Source organism: Humulus lupulus, chromosome 5 (genome assembly GCF_963169125.1).
Source record: "Humulus lupulus chromosome 5, drHumLupu1.1, whole genome shotgun sequence".
NCBI lineage: Eukaryota > Viridiplantae > Streptophyta > Magnoliopsida > Rosales > Cannabaceae > Humulus > Humulus lupulus.
Genome location: NC_084797.1, coordinates 117249428 through 117266474, shown reverse-complemented (window position 1 = coordinate 117266474; position 17047 = coordinate 117249428). Strand labels below are relative to the sequence as shown.

The following is a 17047-nucleotide window of genomic DNA, read 5'->3' as shown; positions in this document are numbered from 1 at the left end:
TACTTTTGATGATGAAGATCGTCAATTGGGAGCCGCCTTGCATAATTGACCTCTCTATGTAACAGGTATGATTGCCAATATTCGCGTAAGTCACGTCATGTTGGATTGTGGGTTAGCTGTTAATGTACTTCCTGTAAAACTTTGAAAGATGTTGGTTTGCAACCACGTCAATTATCTCCATCATCATTAACAATCCAAGGATTCAATAAAGTTGGAGAAAAAGTAAGGGAAAGTATCACATTATAAGTTGAAATAGGCGAATTAAAATCTGAGGCCCTATTTCATGTTATTGACTCTGACACATCTTATAACGTGTTGTTAAGGCGACCCTGGCTTCATGAATATGGAGTCACCCTTTAACACTTCACCAATGCATCAAGTTTTCCAAAGAAGGAAAAGTTAAAACGGTTAATGAAGACCCAAATCCTTTTTATGGGGAACAAGTGAATTACACTGATGCAAAATTTTACAAGCCAGCTAATGTCACTATATTAAAAGGGAAACCTGAGGAAGAAAAATGTTGTCCCAAACAATTTGAGGGCTCAACCTCACAAAAATCCCTACAAATCAAACAATTACCCCCTATGAAATCTTCTCAAAAGGAAGAGGTGAATTTAAAGGTGTCTTGCCAAAATGAATCTTTAAATATACTCTTAAAAGTCAACGGGGAATGGGGTAAAAAGCATTAACACCTATTGAAGATACAGTGGCAACCCTGATGGCAAGTTTCACTTTACCATTACGAAAGATTGATCAGTCACTTCCCAATGGAAAAATGCAAATATCAATAACTTTTGGTGAAAATGTCAAAACAAACAAAAGGGTTGTTACTCTTAGTCAAAGATCCTCAACTGCTGTAACTCCAAAAGCCTTCAAGATGGAAAGAAAAAATTCAATGTTAAGAAACAAAAACAAATCACAATTCATCAAAATAGTGATTTTTTAAAGTCCTTGTTTGAGCCTAATGAGTTAACAAAAGAGGACAAAGAATGTTTCTTGGTGATAAAACAAGTACATCGACCCCATGGGTGTCGGTATTCGAAAGACTCAAAGTAGGCACATCAACTCCACAAGTGTCAGCATTTGAGAGGCTTGAACTTCCATCTGTTTCTCAACCAAAGGCATTCAGAAAGAATAAGAAATGGCAATTAAAGCAAAAGAAACATTTGAAAATTACTTCTCACCAAAATGAGGGGTACGAAGCACAAGAGGATCAAGAAGATGTGGTGCAAGTTAATTATCTTTCTTTTGAAGAAAGTTTAGCTGTAGATGAAGAAAACTCAAGTTCAAATTCTTTAGAAGATTTTGTGGATATCATTCAACGAACACCTGAAGAACTAGAAGACGGGGGGCAAGCAACAGTTGATGATTTAATAGAACTCAATCTTGGTACCGAGGATGATCCAAAGCCTGTATTTGTCAAATCGTTATAAAGTGAAGAGGAATTGCAAAAGTACAAATAATTCCTTTATAAATACAAAGGTGTGTTTTCTTGGGGGTATCAAGATATGCCGGGTTTGGATCCAAATATTGTTGTACATACGTTGTCAGTATCAAAAGATGTTCCACCTGTGAAAAAATCTCAAAGAATAATTCGACCAGAGTTAATTCAAAAAATTGAAGCAGAAATTGATAAATTGATAAGAGTTGGCTTCATTCGAGAAGTTAAATTCCCAACCTGGCTTGCAAACATTGTCCTTGTGTTAAAGAAAAATGGGCAAATTCACATATGTGTGGATTATCGAGATCTCAACTGTGCCTACCCGAAAGATGAATTCCCACTTCCAATTACTAAATTGCTAGTAGATGCTACTAATGGCTTTAATGCATTATCATTCATGGATGAGTTTTCTGGGTATAATCAAATCAAAATGGCACATGAAGATGAAGAGCTCACTGCTTTTTGAACACCAAAAGGCATTTATTGTTGCAGAGTTATGCCATTTGGGCTTAAAAATGCAGGGGCAACCTACCAAAGGGCAATGATCACTGTTGTAACGACCCAAATTTGCTAATAAGGCTTAAGGGCCTTGATTAGCGTGCCTGGAGGGCATAATGGGAAGTATGCGTGAATTTAATGATTAAGACGCATGGTTATGATTTTAAGCATGTCATATGACTATTTGAGTATTTGAGATGCATGATTATGTGTATTATGGTATGTGATAATTCTAGCCTGTTGAGGGCATACGTGTGATAATTATGTGATGTGATTTGTACCACGTGGGTGTGGTGATATTAATGCGATGCACGTGCCGAGACGGTCCTAGAGAGCTAGATAACTCAAAAGTCACAACGGGATTTTATACTCGGCTCGGGAGGAGCCTAGGGGTATTTTGGGGATTTTGTAATTTAGTTCTTGTGAGATATTGGTAACCGGTGGTTTGGTAACTTGTGCAGCTGTTAGTAACCATAGAGAGTAACAAGATTGGTTAAAGGAAGTGGTAGAATTGCAAAGCTGGTGAAAAGACAAGTATGGCCTTGAGGTTTATTTAGGAAGGGGTATTAGTGGAAGGGTAGAACAGTCATTTGGTAGGATAAATGATCATTAGCTGAAGAGAAAATATGATATACGTATAACACTTGGAGAAATGGGTTTATGCTGAAATTGGGGACCTAGAGGAAGAGCAAACCTAAGAAGAAGAAAGGGAGAAACTGAATTTAGTTTTTGGAAGAAGAATTTAAGGGTGATTGAAGTTGTCAAGCAAGCTTAGATCAAGGATATTCAAAGGTAAGATCTTGATTATGATATATCCAAGTTTTAAGTCTGAAATTTTAGATAATGAATGTGAATTGAGGCAAGTTGGTGGCTGGTTTTATGTAATTTCAGAATTGGGAAATCAAGGGGGAAGGAGGTTTAGAGCTGGAGGTTGGACTCATCATTCAAGGTAAGGTCTCTGTGTGTTTATTAGGCTTGTTTCTGTTAAGGTATAGGGAGTTTGGGGTGTGGTTTGTGTTTGAGTTCAAGCTGTTCTTAATTTTCTGGTTTGAGTTGCTAAGTGTGAAATTCAAGAGTGAATTTTAGGATTGAAGGTGTGAGTGAGCTTGGGCATGATGTTTTTGGGTTGTTGTGAGGTTTATTAAGGGTTTAGAGTTGGTTTTGGGACTTAGGATGGAGTTTGGGGTGATATGGAGAGGTTGGAGCTCGGGAAAATGCGAAGGAAAAACCCAGAATTCTGGGCTGCGAAGGCGTGCCGCGGCACGGGTTTTGTGTGCCGCGGCTTGGAGTCTCTGACTGTTGGGTGCCGCGGCGCAAGGAAGTGGTGCCGCGGCACAAGGCTAATTTCAGAGTGTCACTTTTGGCAATTTTTGGCCTTTGCTCCGGGGGTTCGGGGGGATGTCTCCGGGGTGTTGTTCTAAGGTTTTGGGGGTTCCGAGAGTGTGGGTTAGGTTCCGGGAAGGTAGTCTTGGATTGGTTAATGACAAAGAATATTATATTTGTGTTGTGATTAGGACTTTGGAGAGGCTCGGAGTAGAGGACCGTGCTTGTGGCTACGTGGCATCGGAAACCAGTGAATTGAAAGGTAAGAAAGCTGCACCTGAGTATGTGGTTAGGCTGGGACTAAGTGTTCCCTATGTTTGTATGCATTGTTATGTAAATGTGATTAGCCATGTGGTCACGATGGGACTAAGAGTTCCCAATATTTGTATATCATGTCGTGAGATGGTGTTATTACGCCATGGGACATGCGATTACTGGCCTAAGGGTGTCGGAATCATTATTTGCGCACTGGGGCGCGGCTCGGCCACTGGGAGCTGAGGCAGCTTATTTATCACTGAGCTCGGTTAAGCTGGCCGGAGTCAGTGAGTATTACACTGGGGGCGGCCCTATTGAGCCGAAGACAGTGTGTTAAATAGAGGGTGCGACTAAGGGCGCCAACCCTGAATGTTATTTGATGGATATGACAATCTATTAGTTATGAACGTGAATATTGTGCTATGAATATAGTTGATTGACTGTCTGGATGACAATCGTTATCACTACGTGGATAAGTGTTATGAATTGATGAGTTTCTGATTATGCACTGTGGAATATTTGATTATTGATGTTAATCTTGCTATGTTATTATGCTTTCTTGCTGGGCCCTGGCTCACGGGTGCTACGTGGTGCAGGTAAAGGCAAGGGTAGGCTGAATCAACCATGAGATGGAGAGCTCTGGGGGCGAGGTGTACATTGTCAGCTGCTCGGCCGCCACGGTCAACAAATTGTACAGGAACGGAAACCTAAAATGTATATTTTGCCATTAGAGTGGCTTGAACTATTTGTAACTTCTAGAATTTGTTGTAACTAAGACATATAAACCCTGTTTCGAGTCTCCATGTATTAAATCATCATTTTTAGTGAAAATAGCCTGTTTGTAACCAAAATCTTTTTATTCCTACTCTGATAATGGTATAGAGTTTACACTTTGTCTGAATGACTTGATTAGCAAGCCTTGCACTATTTTAAACACACAGTGTAACGGTCTTGGTTATCCAGGGCGTTACAACTGTCTTTGAAGATATGCTTCCCAATACTATTGAATGTTATGTCGATGATTTGGTGGTGAAAACTAAAGAAAGGAGAAATCATCTTAATGTTATGTCGGGTTTGTTGTTAGACATCGAGGAATTGAAATTGACCCCGCAAAAATAAAAAAAAATTTGGAAATGCCTCCCCCATGCAACTTGCGTCAATTACGAGGATTACAAGGAAGACTTGCTTATGTCTGGAGGTTCATCTCAAACCTATCTGGTAGACACCAACTTTTCACGAGACTAATGTAGAAAAATGTACCATTAATATGGGATGAGGCATGCCAAAATGCTTTTGAAAGTATCAAGCGATACTTGTTACATCCACCAGTGTTGAGAGCTACAATTTTGGGAAAGCTATTAATATTGTATATCACAGCATTAGATCGCTCGTTAGGAGCATTGCTGGCATAAAATAATGAGGATGGAAAAGAAGTCACCCTTTAGTATTTAAGTATAACTTTGGTAGGGACAAAACATAACTATCCTCCAATCGAAAAGGTGTGCTTGGCTTTAATTTTTGTTGTTACAAAATTATGGCATTACTTACTCTCACACACTGTGACATTAGTGTCAAAAGCAGACCCTTTGAGGTACATTCTATCGAAACCCGTGTTTTCTAGACGATTGGAAAAATGGTCCATGCTTTTGTTAGAGTATGAAATCAACTTTTTCCTACAAAAAGCAATTAAAGGACAAGCATTGGCTGATTTTCTGGCAGCGCACCCGATTCCAGACAATATGGAATTGCATGAGGATCTTCCAAACGAGGAAGTTTTCATTATTGAAACCTCATCTTGGCAACTTTACTTTGATGGGGCAGCGAAGAAGTATGGGGCAGGTGCTGGCATTGTCTTTGTGACACCTTCTGGTGGACAAATACCTTACTCTTTTCACATTTTTGCTATATGTATCAATAATGTAGCAGAATATGAAGTGTTAATAATCAGTCTCGAAATTGCACTTGAAACGCAAATACAATCACTGGAGGTATATGGCGATTCTCTTCTGATTATCAAACAAATTAATGATGAATTTGTAGTCAAGCATGAGGCTTTAATTCCTTATCATGAGAAGGCTAAGCATTTGATTGCTCAATTCCAAACTATCACGTTAAATCATGGCAAAGTTGATGCTTTAGCTAAATTAGATGCATCGCTAACACTTCCTAGTGAAAGGGATATTCAAATTACAATAGGAGAATTCCATTTGTTACCCCAAGCTATGGAGAGGGTAAAAGAAATAAGTACCACAAATTTGGTAACTTTCCTTGAAAATACAAATGACAATGACTTGCGCCAACCGATTATTAACTATATCCAAAAAGGAGTCTTGCCAAAAGACTTGAAAAAAAAGTGGATGTAAAAAGAAGAGCTCTTTGGTTTGTTTTCCTCAATGGCACATTGTATAAATGTTCTTTTGATGGGATGTTGCTAAGATTTCTTTCAAAAGAAGAGGCATCACGTGCTCTTCTGGAAATTCATGCCAGTACATGTGGTGTGCACCAAGCTGGCCCCAAATTGTTAGCTTAATTGAAATGGTTGGGTTACTATTGGCCTACTATGGTCCAAGATGTGATTAATTTAGCCAAATGTTGCAAGTTGTGTAAACTACATGGAGATTTTATCCATCAACCCCCTCAACCACTTCATCCTTCAATATTGTGATGGCCTTTCGAAACATGGGGAATGGATGTCTTTGGTCCTTTCATGCCACCATCTTCCAAAATCCATAAATACATCATGGTCGTTACAGATTACTTCTCCAAGTGGGTTGAAGATGTACCCTTAAAAGAAGTACGTGCAGAAGATGTCACCAACTTCATAAGAACTCACATAATTTATCATTATGGGGTTCCATAAAAAATTATATCAGACAATGCTCTTTAATTCAAATGTAAGACACTTGTCAAACTAATGGAGAAGTACAAATTAACGCATAGTTTTTTAGCTGGTTATAATCCTTCTTCAAATGGCCAAGCAGAAGCATTTAATAAAGTGTTATGCAAAATCTTAATAAAGATGGTAACCAAGAACAAAAGGGACTGGCATGAACGCCTCCCAGAAGCTTTATGGGCTTACAGGACCACTGTAAGAACTTCCACTGGCTGTACACCTTATAGCTTGGTGTTTGGGTCTGAAGCAGTGTTACCATTGGAGGTCCAAATACATTCATTAAGAATCGTTACTCAATTAATGACCCCGGATGAGAATGTGCAAGATCGTTTAGCTGAGCTCGAGGCATTAGATGAAAAATGACTTGCTGTCCAACAAAAGCTCGAAATATACCAGGCACAAGTAGCTAGGGCATTCAACAAGAAAGTCAAATTCAGATGCTTTTCAGTTGGCGATTTCATACTGATTGTAAAAAAACCATTTGTTATAACTAGAAGGGTGAAAAGAAAATTTGAAGCTAAATAGGAAGGGTCATATGTTGATACTAAGGTCTTCTTAAGAGGGGCATATGAACTTTCTGATTCAGAAGGCCAACGCATTTACCCATGTGTAAACGGAAAGTTCATCAAGAAGTTCTACACATAAACAAAAAGGTTTTCACCTAATGTGTATACTGCACACTTAAAAAAAAACCAATACAAAACAAAAAAAAAGGTGTGCAATGAACTATGGAAGGCTTGATCCCACTTTGGGTATGTAGGCAATCTAGTTTATAACTAGGCCCAGCCACAACAACAACAAAAATATAAATCATCCAAAAAAAAGAACTACGAAAGGCTTGATCCCACTTTGGGTACATAGGCAATCTAGTTTATAACTAGGCCCATCCACAACAAAAAATTATAAATCATCAAAAAATACTATAAAATGCTTGATCCCATTACGAGTACGTAGGTAATCTAAAAATAATATGTAGATGCAGCCATAAAATCAAAATAACAAAAACATCCCTTTCCAAACAAAAATGTTAATGTTCATATCCAAATAACAAAGCTACTATCGGTCTCTAATACTGATAAAAAATGTTTACCGAGTTTTTCGGAAACGAATACAAACAAACTAATAAAAAGATAAGAACTGTAGAAGTGCAGAAATATAAATAGACAAATAAGTTTTTTACGTGGTTCAGGCGTTAACGAGCCCTAGTCCACGAGTCGATGTTATTATACTTGTAGAGAATTACAGTAAAATGGCTGGTGTACAAGAACCTCACAAACTCACAGTGTTTCTCTCGAGTTCTCTAGAAGAGGACGAAGCTAGAGAGATTTTGACAGAGTTCTTCCTATGTAATTCATTCTCTGCCCCCTCTATTGCAAAATGAGGAGGTCTTTATAGCTAGAGTTTTTGATTAGGGTTTTACTCTGCCCCCATGAGTCTTAATTACACCAGCCATAAATAGGGGATACAATTACCATAGTCGCCTGGCTACCAGGCTCTATGTGGGTATATTTACGTGAAAGTATGGGGAATGCACAAAGGCAGCTGTCTTTTCCAGGCTGTCAGCGGAACAGTAGGCGAAATAGTACTTTTAGGCGTGCTGGGATGTGTGCGGCCTCGACTTGTCGGGCGTGTCAGGCGGGATCCTGTGTCAGGTGGATATCATTCCAACTATGCCTCCTCCATGACTCGACCGCTTGGTCTTCTTCCGTGCGAGACACGGAACTGTATCCGCGAAGGTAACCTGAAGAGCTTCTCCTGGAAGGACCTTCCCCGAAGGATATCCCTTCGGGAGCCCGGGAGAATCGACGAGCTTCCGCGTCGCGGTTGCTTGAAAGAGTATGCTGGACGCTAAACGGGAGAGGCGAGGCCTCTCTGTCCATCCGCGAGCTCTGGTCACCTTTCGTGAAAGACTTTGATAATTCTGCTTCCCTGAGGCTATCCATTTAAACGCTATCCGGAAATCTGGATAACAAAAAACAATAAAAACAAAACAAGATTCATAAACGAAAAATGATGATGACTAAGGTCTTCAATCTGACATGAGGCATAAAGTCATAGCATTGTGGACTTTATGGAACTCTTCTTGTTAAATCTTGATTGTGTCATTCGCTCGTTCAATTTCATAGAATCATTCCATGTCAACATTGAGTTTGGATCGCTTAATGTCTTCGTCAATCTGCTCATGATCCTTAAAGGAGGTTTTAAGATTAGAAAGGTCTTTTTCAAGGGATGCCTTTTCAGTCTCGTAATCAGTCCTTCTTCGTTGTAACTCTAATTCAGCGGCGATAATGTCTGCTTCCTTGGCCTTAAGATCCTCCAAAGCTTTTTGCTTGTTTGATACAGATTTAGACAAGCTGTCCATGGTAGCCAAATTTTCTTCGTCATGATGAATTATATCACGGATGAGAGAAGAGTGGATATATTTTCCGTCTTCAATTACCTTGGTAGCTTCTAAGCATTTTTCATTTAAGCCAAATGAATTATGGACAGAACTGATAAACCAAGCAATCTCTGGTGGCTCAAAATCCATTGACTTACAAACATAACTCAATACATCAAGCTCCTTAATCACTTTAGCACTATGCTTCAAAATGTCTTGTGTCGACTGAGAAGGAGATAGCAAGTGAAGTATGGTCCTCATGATACCAATTATAAAGACTTTTGGTATGTTCTTCTAAGTTCGAATTGGTGATCACCGAAATACACATAGATGAGATAGAATTGGGTGGATCATCATTCTCATTAGGTACTACTTCTTCATAAAATTCAACATTGACATGATCAGCGGATTCGTCAAAATCAACAGGCGCATAAATGTCGAAATCAACATTATGAGGTCCAATCTCAGAATTATGAGAGATCGGAAAGGTTACATCTTTGTAATGACTAGTTTCAGCATGTCTGGCACGTTTTTTCTTTCTTTTAAAATGAACCTTTGAAGTATTGTCGTTATCTGATTCTACATCAATGTAATTAGTGCTGACAAAATCATCAACCTGAGGAGTACTCTTCTCAAAATCTGCTTCTAGGGAAGAGTAAACTTCACGGATGTCTTTGATCACATATTTAGATTCATCTTCCTTATAAGGTTGATTTGACAGCATTGTATGGATATCTATCATAGATCTTCCTAAATATGAAAGCCAACTTCTCACCCACCAATGACAATACCACCCCGTACATTGACCCATACGAGTAATCTTGGGGGAAAATGAATGCCAGTATTTCCACTTAAAATCAAACCCAAGCTTTGGCAATATTGCCTATCTCACATGGTGCTTCCTTGCGGATGCTTAACAAAAATTTTCTGAAGGTACACCTTTGTCAAAACCAAACTGGCGAGCAAATCTATTTGGATAGTATGGTTCCATATACATGTCACTTCCTACTCTCACAGGTAATAAAGAAGAGCGCATTGATATCAATAGATCAAACCCTTCGTCAGACAAGCCTTAGGCTTGTTGGCACCAACTTGTAGTCCTTCTTAGGTTGCTCCTTAACACTTTCTTAAATCCTCTATGGGAAGTTCGTCATGATGTGCCCATCCTTACCACAATTGTAAGACGCATTTGCCTGACATTCTCCATGGTTGTCCTTCTTACACTTTCCACACTACGGGTATCGTAGCCATTCCTTGTTCCCAGGGCGGCTGTTTCATTTATTATTTTTGGCCCTTTTATCCTGACTTGACTACTCCGCAAGGTCATTCCCTTTCCTTTTCTAAATTGGAGCTATTATTCTAGGAGGCATTCTTTCTTGCCTCTCTCTTAGCAAGGCCTTCTTTCCAAATTCTGTCTTCCATTCTCTCAGCAGTGAGAGCCCTTTCCAGAACTTGAGCATTATTATTGTTGCCCCTACTGAGACAATCTCCATGTCTCTGGCTATCATGGGCTTCAAGACTCGAACAAAACGGTCTACTCTCGTCGCGTTAATTGGCACTAGGTTTGACGCGATCTTGGCAAGTTTGTCAAACTTTAATACATACTCATTCACCGTCATATTCCCCTGGCTTAAAGTAGCAAATCCATCAACCTTTGAAGCTCGTACCGCAACATTATAGCACTTGTCATTAAGTGCTTGTTGAAATTTTTCCCAAGTCATTGCAGTAACATCTCTGTTTTGAGAGATCACTTCCCACCAAATCCTTGCATCATTTTTTAACATGTGAGTTGCACAAGCTACCATGTCATTCCCTCTGACTCGCCTGTAGTCCAGAATTGACCCCATCATACTCATCCAATATTCAGCCTTCAATGGATAAGCACTCCTTTGGAACACTTAAGGATGTTGCTTCCTTAATCTTTCATACAATGGTTCCAAACGATTGCCAGCTTCAAGAATAGCTGCAATCGGTGATCAGTTCTCTTAACTCTTCCGCCTGCCTTCCCATTTCTTCTTGCATGGAAATAAAGTACACTTCCAACCTTTTGTAGGCAATTTAAGGTTCAACGTTGCGTCTATTTCCCCCATTAGCTGGTAGAGAGTTGTAATTATTGTTAGCTCGCGTATTAGGCCTCACAGCAGGTTGATTGTCAAGGTTGCGGTTAACCCCAACATTCCTTCGCACTGATCTCCTACAAAGCAATTAGTTCCAATTTTCAAGCCGTGAAACATATACAACCACATTTTATGCACAAGAAAAGAACTTTTGAGCTTATCTAACAACTCTAGAAATTCCTTGATCAGATGGTTTGTTAGACAGCTCGAACCCTTGTTTTCTTGCCAAAGCCATAAGTGTGCATTTATATTTAGCGCCTTCCAAAGCTCTTTCTTGTACTTGCTTCCATACAGCTTGAAGATCTTCTTAACAGCCCTCCTTCCTAAACTATGTCTTAACTGCATTGATTAACTGTTATACAATGATCCACTAACTCCTAGAAGCTCTATTTTACAAAGATTAACTATTATACAATGATCCACTAACTCCTAGATGCTCCATTTTACAAGACGCCTCATCCTTATCCTTTGTACCTTCACTACTACAAAATTGGACTTTCCAGACAGTTTTTAACTGTTGCTATTCAGCAACCGTGATAATCGGCAAACTATCACCATTGCCTATGCTAGCGTAGGGGTCAACGTTGCCGACAGTTATTAACTATCGTTGTTGCTCTCTATGCCGATGATTGATAATTGTTATCATTGCACTCTATGCCGACAATTAATCACTCTTTCACTATAGAAAGCAACGACGATAGTTATTCAGTGTCGCTAAAAGTCATACCAGAAATTAAAAAAACTAGCTCCACTCCATTAAGACCAAGCACCAAAAAGAACAAGAACATGTAAAAACGTGATAATCTAAACCAAATAGAGAAGGCATTACAAAAAAATTACATTTGGCCATATTAAAACATATATAAAATTTACAAGAATCGCAAATAAAAAAAATACACAATATTTATTCTAAGTAATGCTACACATCTTGGGCTTATAGCTCAGTGAGACTCCATCTTTCTCTTCCCATCATCATCCTAATGTCATCATAACAAAAAAAAAATGGTCAATATTTAAATATATATATATATATCTCTTCTATATAATAAGTGTGTAGATAACGAAAATTCTTGGTTTTAACAGTTTGTTACTTTTTTTAATGTTAATTTTAACGGAATATTCTTATATTTAACAGTAATTTGTAAACACTTAAACTTAAATAAAATAAATAATTAAAAAAAAATAAAACAGGATATTTTTTAGATATTTTACTATGATAATTATTTAAAAATAATAAATAATTAAACAAATTAAAATAAGATATTTTACAATGATAATTATTTTAAGATAATAAATAATTAAACAAATTAAAATATGATATTTTTGAGATATTTTATAATGATAATTATTTAAAAATAATAAAATCATACATTTTATAACTTAAATAAAATTTAATTAAATTTAAACTCACTTATTAGAATAATATTGTATTAAACATATAATATAATCTACTGTGAATTAGCAATAAATTTTTATTTTAAAAAAAAACTAGCAAGAAACTTAAATTTAAAACTCACGTATAAAATTTAATATTACATTAAATATATAATATATAATATTTTTTTGTCACTTCTAAATTCAAAAACTAGAACAAACATAAAGTTAAACAAAAATAAATAAATTATTTAATTAAAATAAGATATTTATTTCAAAATTAATAGGACATTAATATAAATTTAATAAAAATAATTAATAAATTCTATAAATAAAACTAAGCAAACGTGCATATTGCATATTGCACGTTGCTTGTATCTAGTATATATATAAACATCCATAGATATCAAATATGAATGTTCAACACTTGTACAATTTATAAGAAATGAAAGGTCCGAAAAGTTTTGCTCTTGATAATGGAAAATAAGTACAAGATATATATATATATATATATATATATATATAAGATTCCATTTAGATAAGAAGACAATTTTAGATTAAAAATCAAACAAAAAAGAAACAATTATAAATTAGAGAATACAGAGTAAAAACATGAAAAAATAATAATGCATGTATTAAAAACATAAGAATAAATTCCTGGAAAATCATACACATCTACCTGAGTAAACCTTAATTATCAATTATACTCAAGCATATTTCCATGTAACAATAAAAATTTATCAAAGTATAGTTTAACTATGGAACGTATTGAATATCATTTATCGAATGTAATAGTTTATATTGATTCTCTATAATAGAAATGCATGAAAGAGCACCTTTTCTAGCATTCTAAATCCTCTATATGCAACCTTTATATAGTAATGAATAATGATACACAATCAATCTAACCAACAATCCTCTATAGACAATAATATGAATATCATCCAAAGAGAATAATATAAATACCATCTAATGAAGAAGAGTGATATTGGTTCATTATTAATGGTTCAATGAAAATAGATATTAAAAATAATAGGTTCCTATATAGTTGCTTTACCACCAGGGACTGTCGACTCTTGAGAGCAATTCCCCCCATCATCTAAGCCTTTCAATGAATACTAATAGCCAAGTAGAAAAGAAAATGCAGAGAACACATCTCCGACTAAACATACCAACAATCAAATTCAACAAGAGTGAGATGGAGTGAAGAAAAGAGAAGCTCTTAGATGGTTTAGCAACAAAAACGCATATCAAAACAAATGTAATTTACTTTATTTATTATCACCTAGAACAGTTCATGTATATGCATAGCTAAAAAAATACTTTATTTATTATCTTTATCAATAAAGAAAATTTGTAGAATAAGATACCTTATCCAAAGTAAAATATCACCACATTAATATGAAGTGAGCTGCATGGAATATAACCAAAATTTATGATCATAATAACTTCAAAGTTATATCACTATTGTTATGTCAACCCAATATATATATATATAATACAATTTAAGAAAATTGACCAGTATTCTAAACATGTAAAATATATATATATACTTATATTAAAGATACGAGTAATGCAGAGAGTAAAATAAAAAAGTAAAGAGGAAAGAAAAATCTTCAAAACATGTGACCTAAAATTCAATTCGAAGATCAGATTCTCCCTCTAAACAACCTTACCACAGCGCAGAACCATAAACCTAAATCCAAAAATATAAAACAAAATCCTAAAACATGCGAATTACTCAAATCATCCCCAAGCCTATTTCTATTTCTTCTAACTCCGAAATACTCCACAAAAACTAAAGCTTAAAATTGAAAAATAAATAAATAAAGAAACAAACAAACTTACTACCATGGAGGAGGCAGACGCTGGAGGAAACGAGGAGAGAGGAGACAAAGCATGCAGGAATCAATGGCGCAGAGAGCTTGGGAAAGAAAAGTCGTTCACCTTCCGTCGGCTGCACCAAATCCTTTGTCGTCTATCTTCCATCCCCAAAGCCGGTCACTGCACCACGTCTGTCGAGTGAGGTTGAGAACCAGTGAGAGCGAGAAAGAGATTGTGGGTGAGGGTGACAGAAAGAGAACGTTAGGAAAGAAAGATGGGAGGGAGTGCGTGAGAGAGTGGGGAGCGGTGGAGAAAAGTCCGTGATAGTTTATAATTGTTGGTGTTGGGCTTCAACATTGGGTGAAATATAATATAATAAATTTCTAAAATACAAAATAATAAAAAAAATTACAACTAATAAATTTGTAAATTATTTTATAATATCTAATCAATCAATAAAATAACTCATTTTAATTAATATTAATTTTATAAATATGTTAAAAAAATGAAATTTAATTAGTATTATTTTTTATCGTAATTAATTTTAATTTTTAATACAAATATTATAATAAAGACATGTTAATACAAAAGTTAATATTATTAAAAATTTAAAAACAAAATAGAAATCTAGTCTTATAAGTTTTTAATTAATACATAATTTTAATAAATATATTTATTACGTAATTTAGTTTATTTTTTAAATTATATTATTCAATAATTATGTTTTTGGTTTTTTTATTTCTATTTTAACAATAGTTTATAAATGTCGGCATTTGACTTTTATTAATTATCGTCAATGGGGTCAATAGCGACAGTTAGCATTGGTTTCAAATTAACTGTCGGTGTGGGGCTCAACGGCGACAGGTTTTAAGTGTCGGAAGCAATGGTGACAGTTATTAACTGTCGGAGTTGGTCTCTATGCCTACAGTTACTGTCAGCATAGAGTCGCGCTGAGAAATTACGACAGTTAATAGAGTTGTCAATCGTGATTGGGTATCAGGAAAACTCAGTTTTGTAGTAGTGCTTTCTTATCCTTCTTGCTTACTTCCTTTGTCGAGTTTTGTTCAAACAAACCTCAGAGACTCTAAGCACACAAGTCATAGTAGCTACTCTATACATGCAGGTAAAGCACTAAAACACATAAGGCAACACAATCACGTAACCTGAACAAACTCAAATAAAGTTTACAATGTAATAAGTCAAGCTTTTCTTCAACGGCGAGAGTACATGCCAGAATAGTCTACGGGAAACAAAACTATTTATCTAATTCCAACAATAACGCCCCAATTTCTGGAGACGTTAATTGACCCATACAATAAATAATTTTGAAATAAAACATTTTTCATTGTAAAGAAATCAAATGTGAATAACAACCTAAACGTTTAAATAGAAAAGAAACACTGGAGGTTCATAAATACTATTTAAACAAATAAAATCCATCACATGACTCCATAACGAGACTTGAAACATCATTCAAAATCATAATAAAACATATCTTAAAACTGAACAGAAAATATTAAAACTTCCAAGAAGGCCTGACCCCTAATGATCGTGATATCAATGACTTGTACGCCCTTCGCTGAAACTCTCTAACTTATTGCCCTATAACCACTTCCTTGCCTTTACATGCAGCATAAAGTACCCGTAAGCCAATGCACATCAAGTAGAGTTGTGTTGCACACAACCGCCCTTAAATCTTACCCAAAAACATAACTCAATTCAAAACAACATAAATAATTAAATCATAAATATACATAGTGCATTAAAGCACATAAGAACATAAGCATGCATTTCCAACATATCATAAGCATGCAAATTTGTAACGTAGACATGCATTTAAGAACATAAGCATGTCAAAATAACATATAACGTAAACTACTTAATATATATAACATTCACTAGCATAACCATATATCAAACATTGCTAAATAAACATAAACATTCTACCATTAAGAGTACATCAAGCATACACCCTGCCTGCAGGTGTCCACTCTTCTTACATCAAGTCCAAGCAGCAACAATAATTTTGTTTCCTTCAAGTATTCTTACCGAGCCCTAGTCACAACATATAAATATTTTACTTTAAAAAAAACTTATAACTCAACTCTATATCATGCAATTACTCTTACTCTTTCTAAGACGCAAGCCACTCTAAAGTGTCTTTAAGAAAGTCGTAAAAGTCCTAAAATTATCCCTAAGAAGTTAGGGAAGAAATCCTTGATGAACCCCATATGATACGACTTCAAAATGGCCTATAAACAACAAAAATGACCTTATTGCATTCAAGCACTGCACCCTTCATATGGGCATTGTAGCCCTTATTTTTCCCAGTTTTTGGGCATTCTAGGCACCTAGGCACGCTCCTTTTGTGCTACGGCGTTGGTTCAAAAATCAGATGTCGACTAAACTTTGATTGGTCATATCTCCCTCAATATAAATTCATTTTGACGATTCTTTTTGGTTTTTTTGTTATAATTTATGTCCTAAAGACATTTTATTGGTTTAAATAAATGTACAATTTTATAATATTTGAATGTTATAATTATTATTTGAATAAATTATATATAATATCAGGAAAATTTCATATGCATTTATGAGGATATAATCTTGTTTTAGTACGAGAGAATTAAGATCATATACAATGAATAGTAACATATTAAAGTAATGTATCATTAATGAATGGTTACTAGTACGGTTTACTAAGCATGAAGGATGCAAGTAGTATAGATTCAGATTACTGATGTGGACACCTTGGTAAAGGTACTGTATGTAATATCCGTGTTTGCATTTCATGGGTATTTTGGTAATTTGGCGTGTGAGGGCAATTTTGTAATTATGTTGATGCAAATGTGAATTTTTTTTTCTCTTAAAATATTCATGATAATATGTGATTTGTTGCATGATTATGATATGTACATGTATGACAGTGGCAAAACGCAGTT

The 17047-nt window shown here is 35.7% G+C and overlaps 1 long non-coding RNA gene across 1 annotated transcript; it reads right to left on the bottom strand.

Moving 5' to 3' along the window:
* Positions 1 to 11721: 11721 nt before the first annotated feature.
* LOC133780567 (uncharacterized) lies at positions 11722 to 14430 on the bottom strand. Its single transcript, XR_009869413.1, has 2 exons — positions 14133 to 14430; positions 11722 to 11884 (listed from the first exon to the last, which is right to left on the bottom strand). It is a non-coding gene; the product is annotated as an uncharacterized LOC133780567 (long non-coding RNA).
* Positions 14431 to 17047: the final 2617 nt, after the last annotated feature.